Genomic DNA, 13,933 nt, shown 5'->3' on the forward strand with positions numbered 1-13,933 from the left:
CTCCTCCAGCTAATTGAGAGATGTTAAACAATTTCAGTGTATAGACCATAATGTCCTAAATTTGATACAAAAAATACTGTTGGAGACACAGTGTCAAAAGCCTTGCTAAAGTTGAGGTAAATGACATCTACTGCTCCCCCTCATCCACAGATCCAGTCATTTTATTGCAGAAAGCAACCTGGCTGCTCAGGCATGATTTACCCTTAGAAAAACCAAACTGTTTGTTCCCAGTCAGCTTCTTCTCATTTATATACTCCATTAGGACTACTCTAAGTTCCTTAGGGACCAATGTGATGATGATGATTTCAAAGCTCCCCAGGTTATCTTTTGGCATTTGTGAGGAAGGAACATTTGCCTATTCCAGACATTAGGAAACTGCTATGTTCACCATAATCTTTCCAAGTTAGAGAGGCCTTGCAACCACTCTCCTCAGGACCTTGGATGCATTCTGTCTGGTCCCATGGAGCTTTCTGATGAAACTCTTGCAGGAAATCCCTTACTCAGCCATCAGCTATTGCTAATCATTCTCTGAACAATTTCCCTAAGCACAGAAGAATGAGATAATATGTTGATAAGGAAGGCAGAGAGACCATAGAATGCTTCATTTTCAGGTGTCTGTTGTCACTGCATCACCTGCTTCGTTCAGCTACATTTTCTTTGCTCAGCCTTTTCTGATTGATACAGAAAGTGGTAGAAGTTGTTACCCTAGCCTATGCAAGTCTCAACTTTCATTTAAGCTTTGAATTTCCTAATGCTGCCCTATATACGAAGGTAGCATTTCAAAATTATTCCACTGCTGCCTATCCCTGCTTCCACCTCCTCTTTTCTACCTTTTTGCTACAGCAGGAACAGCCCCTTTTCAGCCACACCAACCTCCTGATACATCTGCTTGTGGACAAACAAGTCAAGCTGCGTAAGATCTTGCTACATCATACCAGGAGTACTTCAGTTTTCACCTTGCACTGAGAGAATTGGGACTTCATGATCTCCTATATTCTGTAGATTGTCACCTCTATGCAAGCATTAACCTCCGGTTGGCATCAGGAGTGGAATGCACATAATATGCAGTATAATATTCTGAACAATTCCAATTAAAAAGATTACAATATATCACAATATATTACAAATATATCTCATTAGGAATATATTTATTTCAAGCATCCCAAGCAATCTCACATGGGCATAAAGTAGATCCACTTCTTTCACTGCCTTTAATGTAGTCAACCACTTTAAAAATAAAAAAAATACTTAATACTAAAAGCAATGGGGTTCCACATTCTTGACCGCAGTCACAGGAGTATACGGGCATTTTACTTAGTTTCATATACACTCTTCAATGCTCCATTTCAGTTGTAGTTCAACCACATGAAACAGCTGTAAAGAGAAGTAATTTCACACTGTGTGATGAAAATGGTAAATGTGTCACAGGGAGAGCAATCAGCTTCTGGTTATGTTGGAAGGCATTGTTCTAGAATTGTCTTGTATAAATTTGCACATTTATACAAAAGGCATGGATTGCCATTTCTTTTTTTCTTTGTTAAAGTCACACTTAATCTACTCAACGTGCATAAGAAAGAATGAGGAAGATCAAAGCAACAGTGTAATCTGGGTTAGTTTGTACTTGTGGGAGGGGAGAACAGCGTACCGTAAAAGAATTCAGTGATCTCGGCCTACCTGCGGCACGCAGTGCAGCCCCACACCCCACCCTCCTGGGCCTGGAAAGGTTCTCCACGTTGATGTTTCAACACAGAGGAAAAGTTTTACTGGATTTTCAGTATGTGGGTGCGGCCAGGAACTTGCATCACCCTGTTTTGCAGAAAGCAGCAGTGACCTACCAAAACACAGTAGTAGCCTACCAAAGCACAGAGTTAACCTCGCAGAAATTCCCCCAGCTGGGAAGTGTGTGTGATCATGCTCATTTCTGAATTCTGATCTGTAAGACCTGCTCCATTCTCCATGTCATAGCTACACTTAAATCCCATGGGTCCTGTGCCTAAACAAGAGCAGATCTCCTGACAGTGGGACAGTAAAGGGGCTGTAGCTTCCTATTAGCACGAAGCAGAACAGTGTGGGCCCATCTGCAGAGCTGTGATCCTCCCACACATTGTAATTTCATTTCACTATGCATTGTCCCTCTCCACTCAGATAATAACTGTATTAGTTTTTCTTCCGTATTTTAGAAAATAACTAGCCATAACTTTGCAAAAGTAGCCAGATGCCAATAATTGCTTCGGTCTTAATGTTTCAGACATAGTTCAATCCTTAAGAGTATAATAAATATAAATAATGTCTCTTTGGAAATTCATTTCAGTCATGAATCCTCTGCTCATTTTTTCCCTTTAGTAGATGTTTCAAGCTATCTTAATAACCTCTCAGCAACATACTGTCTAGCAAGAGATGCTAGTTTCCCCAGCTTCATACAATAGAAGCCTTTGTATCAGTCGCCACACAACATTCCAGGAGCACGTGGGACACTACACCATGCAGAGGGTGGAAGGAGGAACAATGATCAACACTTAGTCAGGAGATTACATAAAACACTGCAGAAAAATGTGAATATGGAGTTGGCGGATGCTTAGCATGTGAACTGTGGAATTTGTTTCTCATTGTGAGCCAGTCTTTAAGTCTTGAAAATGTTTAAAAGCTCATCTGAGAAAATCTAAAAGGCTGTCAGGAAATCCAAGGAGAAATCTAAATTCAGTAACTCAGGAATCCCAAAGCTGCTTGTAAGTTCATGTATGTAATGACAGCTTTCTAAGGGCCTGGAGAAGCAGAATTATGTTTTCTGTGAAAACAAGGACAATTAAAAGAGTTTCCTTGTGAAAGGCACACTTTTTCATTCCTATTTTTTCAGATACCAACTATTTTGAGCGTAGGCATATACCACTGGACATATTAAAGTTTATGCAAGGAATGCATATTACTGTCTTGCATATGGTTTTAACCCTGGATAGGACAGTTTGTGACAGGTGACAGCAAGTGGACATGCCCTACCATGACATGCCACTAGAAGATCTCATCAAACAGAAAATAAGAACAGTATAGTAACTAACCAATTACTACTATTACTAGAAGCAGATCATCTCTACATCAAAGCTATACAAGTAGCCACAAGTGTTTGGGAAGCAGAGGAATGAGAAAGATGGAAGGTTATGGAATAAGGTAAGTATCCTTGCTTATCCTTCCCAGTTGTTCTAATTATATATAACTTATTTATGTCAGAAGATTCAAGCTGTGGTTCTCCTAATATACAAGGATCTGATTTGTGAAAATGGGACACTGAACTAAGTGGAGACTAAGTGGAGGGTAGAAGGACCAGCAGTGATGATCAGTCAGTCAGGAGAAGAATAAGATGGCAGAGATGTTGGATTGCAAATTCTGTTAGCAATCCCTGCACTCATCCCATTTTGGTCATTGTAGTCAGGGAATTTTGTCTGTGCATGGATAACAGTATCAGCCAGTTCCTACTCCAATAGAGATGAGGCTTTCTTGAAAAGCTGGAAATGAGAGCTAGCTACCCGTGTGACTCAGCAAAAAAACAGAAAGCAGAGTTTAGTCAGGAAACATCTGGAAAAATATGAAGAGAGTATCTTAGAAGCCCAGCCTTGTGCTGGACCTTCCAGGAGATCACTTCTAGGAGAGAAAGAAAGATTTGTAGGACCACAGCACAATCTTACACTAGCAAACATCTGAAAGATTTTCCAAAGAGCCAGACTGGGACATGTAATGAAGTACTGGGAAGAAAAAGGTTGTTTATGTTGAAGGTTAAGGTCCTCCAAATATGGATAAATGTGGATTCCACTGACCACCAGCTGATGACAACTGCCTCTGTAGGGCTGGGAAGATTTGAGATAGAAGTCATGCACTCAACTGAGTGGGCATGGGGTAAGTTGGAGAGGGTTTTATGTCTGCTGTAGATCCAAGAATGTCTGTTTGCTTCATGTTTGCCGCAGAACATGCAAGTGTTTGCAAGACAACCGCCCACACTGCTTACAGACACAAGAGACTGGGAAGATAAGCTTCTCCTTCTGTGGCAAAGATTCCAATTGCTAGCAACACCTGTCCTACATCGCTTTGTGCTGTAGGCATGCTGGAGATGGATTGATGGTTGGACTTTATGATCTTTGGGATTTTTTCCTACCTTAATGATTCTGTGAACTCTATGAAGACTCTGGAGGGAAGCCAGGACAGACTGATATAGCAACAGGCCTAAATGGGCTTGCTCTAGCAACTTAGCCTGCCAGGTGTTGACAGAAAGGAAAACACAGACTTTGAGGGCAAAGATAAACATCAAGATTTTTCAGTCATCATGTCAAACACACTTGGAATCATGGTATACACAGTCTCTTCAAGCTATGTTCCGTCAATCATGTTAGTCAACCAGCCTGGAATTCTGACACATTCCGGAGTCAGACAACATTGGAGAAAAACTGCAGTTTGGTCCAGGGTTTTTTTCACACTAACTTTAATTATCTGCAAGGTAAATGTCCCGACCAGGCCCAGCCACTGTAAACTTCCATTATAGTTGACAATCAGACACAAATGATATTTTCAGTTACCTACTTCAGCAGGAAGAAAGTCATTCTTCAAATGTAGCCACTTCTTTGCCATTTTCTAGTTTAGAGGTACAGAGACACTTGGTCAATAAAATCCATCTCTTCTATTTTTCACCGTGCATCAGAAACCTCAAGGATTTCATTCTAGGTTAATAATTTTCTTGGGAGTATAGCTAAGTGTGAAGTGTATGAACACTATATTAGTTCAGTACAACAAATTACATCTTCAAAGCACCATACAAACATTAACTTCAGACCAATTAGACTATTCTATTAGTAAAATAATGTACAGGATACTGACCTACTTATTTTGCTATTATGTAAAACTAATGAGCTGTTTGGTTTGGGTTTTTTTTTTTGGACCACTTTTCCTCCTTCCTTTAAATACCTGCGGATTAAAATGTAAGCTATTCAAACAGCTCCACAAAACTACTGCTAGGGAGAAAATGGAAAGGCAAGTATTTGAAACACGCGCTACATATTTTAGACACTCACAAGGATATGTGAACATGAGATCCCACTCTGAATCTGATTCCAAAGTAGAGGACTATTTTTGTTTGGAATAAGAGATATTCAGGGAGACTGCACTTTTAAGTTCAGTTGGTTTTGGTTTTCAGTTAGTCTTGTAAATAAGCTACAAAGTTTTTCAAGTAGCTCATTCATCTTGTCTGTCCTTCCCCTCATTTAGAATCTCCAAGGACAATGTTTAGCTCCAGCCTAAGGAGTGGCAAGTCCACTCTGCCCTCATGAGGTCCCGTTTGGAGTACTGGCATTCTGGTCTGGAACTCCCAACACAAGAAAGATATGAAGCCGTTGGAATAGGTTCAGAGGGCCACGAAGATGATCAGAAGTCTGGAGCACTCCTCCTACAAGGAAAGGCCGACAAAGCTGGGCTTTTTCAGCATGTAAAAGAGAAGTCACTGAGGAGATCTCACTGCGGCCTTCCAGTACTTAAAGAAAGCTTATAAACATGAGGGAGAGTGACTTTCTACATGGGCACATAGTGACTGGACAAGGGAGAATGGTTTTAAACTAAAAATGACAGAAGATAGGTTAGATGATAGGAGGAAATTCTTCACTCAGGGTGGTAAGGCAGTGGAACAGGATGCCCAGAGAAGTTCTAGATATCCTATTCCTGGAGGTGTTCAAGACCAGGCTAACAAGGGCCCCAGTCAACTTGATCTGATGGGTGGCAACCCTGCTCAAGGCAGGGGTGGTGAAACTGGATGGGTTTTAAGGTTCCTTCCAACCCAATCCATTCTGTGATTCACTGTAAAGGATGACAACGCTCACTACAAAGGAGGAGCACGTACAAGAAGTGGAAAGACAGTACAAAAAAGCACTGATGAACACAAGACTAGCAGCTGTGAATGAACTAAAATATTCATTGGTATTATCTGTGTTAGTAGCTGCTGCAATTGTCCCATTAAAAATCATAAAGTGAAATAGTTGGTTTTTAACTTATTTTTCATAGTCTGAACCACATCAGCATTGTGTCAGTGTGAGGACAGCAGAAACCACATCACCTTGCTTTATGAACCCTAAGTTAAAGGATGCTAGTAGAATGCTTTCTATCTACAAATTGCATGCATACTGTGTGTAACACTTCTTCACGAAGGACACCAGTCTAACTGGAATGCAGTGTAACTTGTTTAGAATTTATGAAAGAAAAAAAATCTTAAACGTACTTGTTTTCCTATGAATCAAGACCTACTTGATCAAATGCTTCAACTTAGCAAAACACTGTGTAAGAACCAGAGGCTAAGTTCAGTAGGAATCTGCTGCTAAGCTCAGTAGGAATAATATTAGAAATTTCAGTAGGAGCTGAGTAATTGAGACAGGTCTGAAGATATATACTCACAGTAATTCTCTGTTTATAAGTACTTGTCAGTTCATTGTATTTGCAGCCAAGATTCCTCAAGCCTATTCCCCAGAATAGAATCCTTATACACATGGGAGTAATCACAGTTTTTCCTAAACTCACAGTGTGATTAGAAATAAAGATATTGCTCTTATGTGTTACACTAACTTGGTTGCATCAGAAACAGTTACTATTTGGAACCCGCCATCAATACTGGGGCTTGTTTTCAGAAGATGTAAGCACATTAATGAGCAGTCTGACATGAAACTCTTACAAATAGGGTTCATGTTTTCTAAGAGGCATCAGTCTGCAAACACCTGGGTGCTTTATGAAAGTTTATCATTTTAGTGGACTGAAAAGCTAAAAAAATTCAAGGTTACAGAACATCTTGTGCTTACTCTGATTATTAAAAAAATGAGACACATGCTGACATATTACATTCCATTTAACTCTACTGAGACCTTTGGAGTTTTCCTCTGTAAATTTGGTGCATTAAAATAAATTTCTGACACTAATTTCACTAGCATCATCTACACATAAGAATGTACAATTGTTTGTGTACAATTTGTTCACCCTGAAATCATTATTATTTCAGTATAAACAGATCAATGCGGTGACACAGCTGATGAACAGCTTTGCCTTGTTCTGACCCACTCTGGACCCTCGTTGACATTAGCTGTGATGCAGCAGAGGCAGAGAGAAACCATGGCTAGGGGAACAGGATCACTTCATTTGGCAGTAGCCCAGTTACACTGGCTTACATGCAGCATGAACTATCACAAGAAAGTTCATAAGCATCAGAGTCATAAGATTCCTGGATGCTAGGGTTAAAAACAGTTTTGAGATGAAGCACAGTCAGTAAAAGGATTGTGGGTCTGCCCATTATTCAGTGCTTGAAGAAGTCCCTCTCAGCCTTAAAACTCCCGTAGTTACTTTGAGTAGCAACAGGTGCCAACAGAGTACGATCCTACTATTTTAATCACACTGAAACTACAAATATACAGAGGTTACTTATGATTCATTTAATGATACCCGTAATTACATTCAAATAGTTATGTTTACCATCCTACTAACAGTCATCAGATAAAGCCTAATGATGCATGCATGTAAATTCTTACACTGAGATTAGCCCTTTTTACATACAATTGACTAAACTCACAATGTTTCAAAATCTAAAGGCCTGCTCATTTTTCAAGTGTTTTTACATTATTTCAAAACATCACAAAGCATTTGTACAGAAGCATATTTTGTCTCCCCGTTTCTCTTTTCTTAACTCATTCATCACAAAATGAAGTCACCTTTGTATTTTTCCTAATTATCCTTTGCTTTCTATTGGATTTTTAGCCAGGAATTCGGTCAATAAAACAAACAGTTTAAAGCAAACAAAATGCAACTAGGAAAAAAAAGTGACTCTCTGTCAGCATGGACAGTTCATCAAAACACCAGATACATACTTCTGACCAGAAAGGTAAGAGCAGAGGCCATGACATTATGATAACAGGCCAGTACGCCATGCTCTGACTGATGACAAGTGAGCAGCCACATGCTATCAGCAGCCCTACTGGCACAACGCTGTGCTGCATCCTGTGTTGGCAACACTTTGATGATGTCTTTCCACCTTTGCTGCCAGGCCTGGGTTCTTTTGCAACCAGATGGACTGCTCCTCCTCTTTACCATGGAACTGGAGGGTGACCGAGAGAACAGGAAGTGTTGCTGGTGTGCAGTTCCTCTACCAGTTTTCCTGGACAATGCTGTTTTAAACAATTAATGCCATTTACTCATCCCTCATCTACAACCATGATATGCGTTAGTTAGCACTTCTGAGACTTTCATGTCCTGACTGGGGACATCGATGCAATCCATTTTCCCTGCTGGATAACCCATGCCAAGAGCAGCAGGCTGATTTCTGACAGTGCTTTGCCACTTGGTGGGAACTGCTCTACTCTGCTATTTCAGTCTCCACCTGCCCAACCTCCTGCACCATGTGTGTTCAGAATCCTCCCTTCTACTGGTGATGGCACTTTGCATTTTTATCTCTGCTGCACCTTCACACATCTAAGAGGAATTCCTCAGTGTAAATGAAAGGAGAATTGGTCCTTTGACTGCATGTGCTACTAGAGAACTGCAGTGCCACAGAATCAAACAAATGAAATGCTAGAATCATTAGGAAAACAGAAATGATGTTACAGGAACAGGTAAGAGACCCAATTCCTTTCCAAGGAACACCAGCTATTCTGCCAGGGAGGGTCTCTAAGCTGTGTAAAAGGACCCTCGGACTGCTTTAACTACCAGCCAAGGATTCTGTCCTTTAGAAAGCCTCCTGGAACCACGGACAGTTAAAGTAGGCAGATCAGCACCTTCCCTCTCTGAGCTCTGGGCACAGAAGACACTTCCGTGGGAAGTGTCATAGCCAGATTACCACTGCAAGCTTATAAGTGAGCCAGAATCACTGCTGAGAGCAGTCCTGAGACTACTTCAACTTGCTCTGGTAACCAGCCATCCCTGACCAAACAGGTGTCATATACACTTCCATCTCACAGAATCATAGGTAGGAAGGGACCTCATGAGATCATCAAGTCCAATTTTCCTATTAAAGCAGTTTCCTTACAATGGGTCACACAGTTAGGCATCCAGTCAGGTCTTCAAAATCTTCACAGAAGGAGACTCACACAGTTTCTATGGGCAACCTGTTCCACTGCTCCATCACCCTTATTGTAATGAAGTTCTTCCACATGTTAGAATGGAACTTCCTGTGTTCCAGTTTTAGGCCATTACTCCTTGTCCTGTCGCTACACACCACTGAGAAGAGCCTGGCCTCATCCATTTGCCTCCCACCTCCCCATAGATATTTATCAACATTTAGATGCCCTGTCATTCTTCTTTTCTCCAGGCTGAACAGACCCAGGTTGCTCAGCCTTTCCTCATACAGGAGATGCTCCAGGTCCTTTGTCATCTTTGTAGCTCTCCGCTGGACTCCTTCTAGGAGATCCCCGTCTTTTTTGAACAGGGGAGCACAGAACTGGACACAGTATTCTAAATGTGGCCTCATAAGGACAGAGTAGAGGGGCAGGATCACCTCCCTCGACCTGCTGGCCACGCTCTTTTTAATGCACCCCAGGATACCACTGGTCTTTTTGGCCACAAGGGCACACTGCTGGCTCACAGTCACCAGGACATCCAGGTTCTTCTCCACACAGCTCCTCTCCTCATCCCCTGACCTGTACATATGCATGCAATTATACCTCCCCAGGTGCAAGACTCTATTCATGATCTTGTTAAACCTCTTCAGGTTCTTCCTCGCCCAGCTCTCCAGTCTGTCCAGGTCTTGTTGCACAGTAACACAACCTTCAGGTGTGTCAGCCAATCCTTCTGACTTTGTATCATCAGCAAAGCTGCTGAAGGTGGACTCTATCCCTTCATCCAGGTTGCTGATGATCTCCTCTTTACAGCAGACATCCTAAGCACAGTTTCACTGGATCAGGCAAGTTATCTCAATAGTCATTTTTCCTTTATTTGGATGATGCAAAAGGTGCCAGCACATAATCAAAATCCTGACCAAGCACGTTAAAAAACAAAAACAAAAAAACTGCCAGGCTGCCTATCAAGAAACCTCAACAGTGTGGTATTTGTACACCAATTCATAATGTACACTGGTCTGAACATGACCCTAAAGTTCTGTTACCACTGGGCAAATACATTACGCAAAAGACATTAAAAGGTTTCCCTATCATTCATCTTATGCACGCCAGCTTTATGTCAGTTTAATTACACTGGCTAAAGGGTAACAATTCCAAGTTTCCGTTGCTATGAGATCAGAATCCTGCATGCAATTTCCAAGAGCATATTAAATGAATTAATCCATAAACAAAACAGTCTGCATTTTATATAATCAGCTTCTTGTTTTCTGTCATTGAAACATACCTAACTACAGGATTAAGAAATAGCAACTTTGCGAATCTAAAAGAAAGACAAAAGGCTTTGGTAGACAAATTCCTCTGGATCAATAAAGTAACTGGAAGAAAGAGTCATATCCTGACACTGTTGGCAAAACCTTGCTCTGCTCTGTCTTAGGAGATCTCTTGATGCACCTCTATGTGTCAGTAAATAGAGCCCCTTGGGTATCACAAAAGATAGACTGATACACAGAACTGCAATATAATTAATTTTCATATCCACTATGATGTATGTCTATGTTTTTCAAAAAAATTTATTTCTCTCTTCTAATTCCTACCAATATCATGTGGTAGATAGTAGCTTAATACAGAGTTTCATGTGTTTGTGCACTATGTCTAATGGTTGGTCACTTCAGGGAGGAAGATAATTAGGACATTCATATCCAGATATTTCTTTTTCAATATATATTAAATGTGGGCACTTATTATGCCAATATACTTGGAATTTAGATCCTCAGCGGATTAATTCACCCTTTGATACTTGCTGCATCTTGTAGATTATTTGTTTAACTTCCTCAGCCATATACTTTGCAGGAAGTCCAGCTAAATAAATACCAAGGCTCTTCATTTTGAAAAGTGGCTCGCTATCAACAATCTATGGACTTGTAGGGAAGTTCCATTCTTGGTGTTTTCACTGTAGTAATTACTGACTTGCCATGTGTAGTGACCTACACAGACTTGGGCTTTTTAAATGCTGGAATTGTAATTTTTGTCACTTGTATCTCCTCTCATCTTAAAATGACATAAACTGATCTGCAGTTCTGTGACAATCCCAACTTCACGTTAGACTGCAATAAGCAGTTCAAGAACACCAAGGGGAAAGTTCAGCCTATATTCATGTAATATTTTAAGAGAGGTTTTTAGTCCCTTTGGCGGTATAAATAGACATTCTTATGTAGAGTGAATTAACATACTTCCATCTGCTTGTTGACTCTGGTGGACTTATAGCAGCAGTAGTTTGCCCTGCAACATAAAAAATAAAAATAATAAAAATGCTACAAAGACAGTTGTCCAACACGAACAGATGCTTTTGCCATTGGAAACTTCAAAATGAAATACTGATACTGATGTCTTACAGAACTCAGATTTTTGAAAGATTCAGCCTATATCTCAATCGGTATATAATCACGTGGCATTGTAATGTATACAGCCAAACAATGTCAAAATAATTTAAACTACTTTAAAAGATTTGTAGTTATGCAAAAGAATTGCTATAAATCTGCTTTCATAGAATCACAGAATCATAGAATCATAGAACGGGACCTCAAGGATCATCAAGTTCCAACCACCCTGCAGCAGGCAGGGCTGCCAACCTCTATATCTAACACTTGACCAGATTGCCCAGGGCCCCATCCAACCCGGCCTTGAACGCCTCCATGGATCTAACAGTGAAATTTAGACTTTACTATGACAGCCTACTAAAAGTGAAGAGTATCAGTGTTAGAAGGAAAGTGCAGATTAAAATGAGAGGTATTCAAAAAGGAAAAAATAAATTAAAAAAAAAAATACTGTACATGGTATGTAATCATCAAAAAAAATCCCTTGCTGCTAGAGTCCACACAGATTGATTGCGTGGCTGGATAACAAAGATAGAAATGTTTATGACCGAGTGTTACTTGTACTTCTCTGTATAAGATAAGCATAATCACATTTCTTGTTTCAAATCATAAACTCATCAACCTATATTACCACCCTCTCAGATTTCACCCTGTGCAGGGCAAACTCAACAGATTTATGGCCAGACTGTGAAGTTAATTGGACATACGGTCTCCAGAATGCAATCCCAAGAAAGAACCACCTACACCTCATTAATTAGGCACAAGTCGAATCTACTGCCTTTCAGAACACAACCAAGTCAGGACCTATAGACATGTGCCTCCAGAGCCTAGAATCCTTCCTTGAAAATAAATGAATGGAACACAATGTTCATTTATCTAGAGGAGGTTTAAGAGGTATCACTTCTCTCATCTGGTAACTGACTGATTAAACTGTTTAGAAAAGAGGAGGCCAAGCTTCTCTGGATCTGAATGGGGATCTACACCTTGCACCTTTTAGGAGTGAGGCATCCAGCTACAAGGAGTGCAGCAATGAGGAGAGAGCACATGATAAAATAGAAATTGATGCTTCTTTCTCCTCTAGCTGACATGATTTCAAAGCTGAGCTAGTATTACTCCTCCTAGAAGTGCCCTACCTAGGTACTAGATGTGCTGTAAGCACAGATGAGTTGTGTTTATAGGAGTTGGCTGCTTCCCTGCCTAGATTTTGGATTGAGGTGGGGAGGACAGGCATCTCAGGTTAAGGTGTTTCTTGTTATTGAAAAACCAGAATTCTGAGAAACATCATGCATCTGACAATAAAGGAATGCAACATTAACACCCATTAACACACAGAGCAGCTACACTTGCAAGAAACCTTAAAACGTAGTCTTTTAAATCATAGATTTAAGATCTTCAAGACATTGAAGATGAACATCCAGAAATACTATATGGAATAACACTGGCTAAAATAGTGCTTTGTGATCACAGTGGACACCTTCAGTCTTAAGTCTCTGGGAAAGCAATGGAACAAGTCCTCCTAGAAACAATTACAAGCCAAAAGAAGCAGGCGACCAGGAAAATCCAACATAGACTTATGAAAAGCAAATCATGCCTGACTAACCTTATCACCTTCTGGAACAAAATAACATCTTCTAACCAGATGGGGTGAGCAGTGGACACTGCTTCCCTGGACATCAGCAAGAAAGTCAACATCATTTTCAACAGCCCTCTCCTAGACAAACTGGCAAGGTACAGATTGGATGGGTGTATGCAAGATGGGGTGTGAAACTGGCTAATAGGCTGCACTCAGAGGTGGCAATTAGTGTTTTTACTTATGCTGGCAGCCTGTCACAAGCAGGATCCGCCAGGAATCAGTACTGGGCCCCACACTGTTCAACATCTTCACAAATGATCTGGATGCTGGGATTGACAGCACCCTCACCATGTCTGCTGATGACACTAAACTGAGTGGTGAGATGGAGAGATCAGAAATAAGAGCCCTATGACACAGAGACCTCAACAGGCTAGAAGAGTGGGCAAGCAAGAACTGTATGATTAACAAGCTCTTGCACCTGGGAAGACATGAACAGAGCTCAGATCTGTTGGAGATCAGCTTTGCTCTAAGGGACCATGGAGCACTGGTGGACAACAAGCCAAACATGAGTGAGCAGTGTTTCTGCTGCAGCAATGAAGACAAATCAGATACTGAACTCCCTCTGTGGGGGAATAACTAGCAGAGACAGAGAAGTGATCAGCCCACTTTACTGAGCGCTTGTCAGGTGGCAGGCATATAGAGTGCTGCGTCCAGTTCTGGTTCCACTAATCACAGAATCACGGAATGGCCCAGGTTAGAAGGGACCTCAAGGATCATGAAGCTCCAACCCTCCTGCCACATGCAGGGCCACCAACCTCCACATTTAATACTAGACCAGGCTGCCCAGGGCCCCATCCAATCTGGCCTTGAACACCTCCAGGCACGGGGCATCCACAGCTTCTCCGGGCAGCCTGTTCCAGCACCTCACCACT

The sequence above is a fragment of the Meleagris gallopavo genome, chromosome 3 (genome assembly GCF_905368555.1).
Source record: "Meleagris gallopavo chromosome 3, MGAL_WU_HG_1.1, whole genome shotgun sequence".
Lineage (NCBI taxonomy): Eukaryota > Metazoa > Chordata > Aves > Galliformes > Phasianidae > Meleagris > Meleagris gallopavo.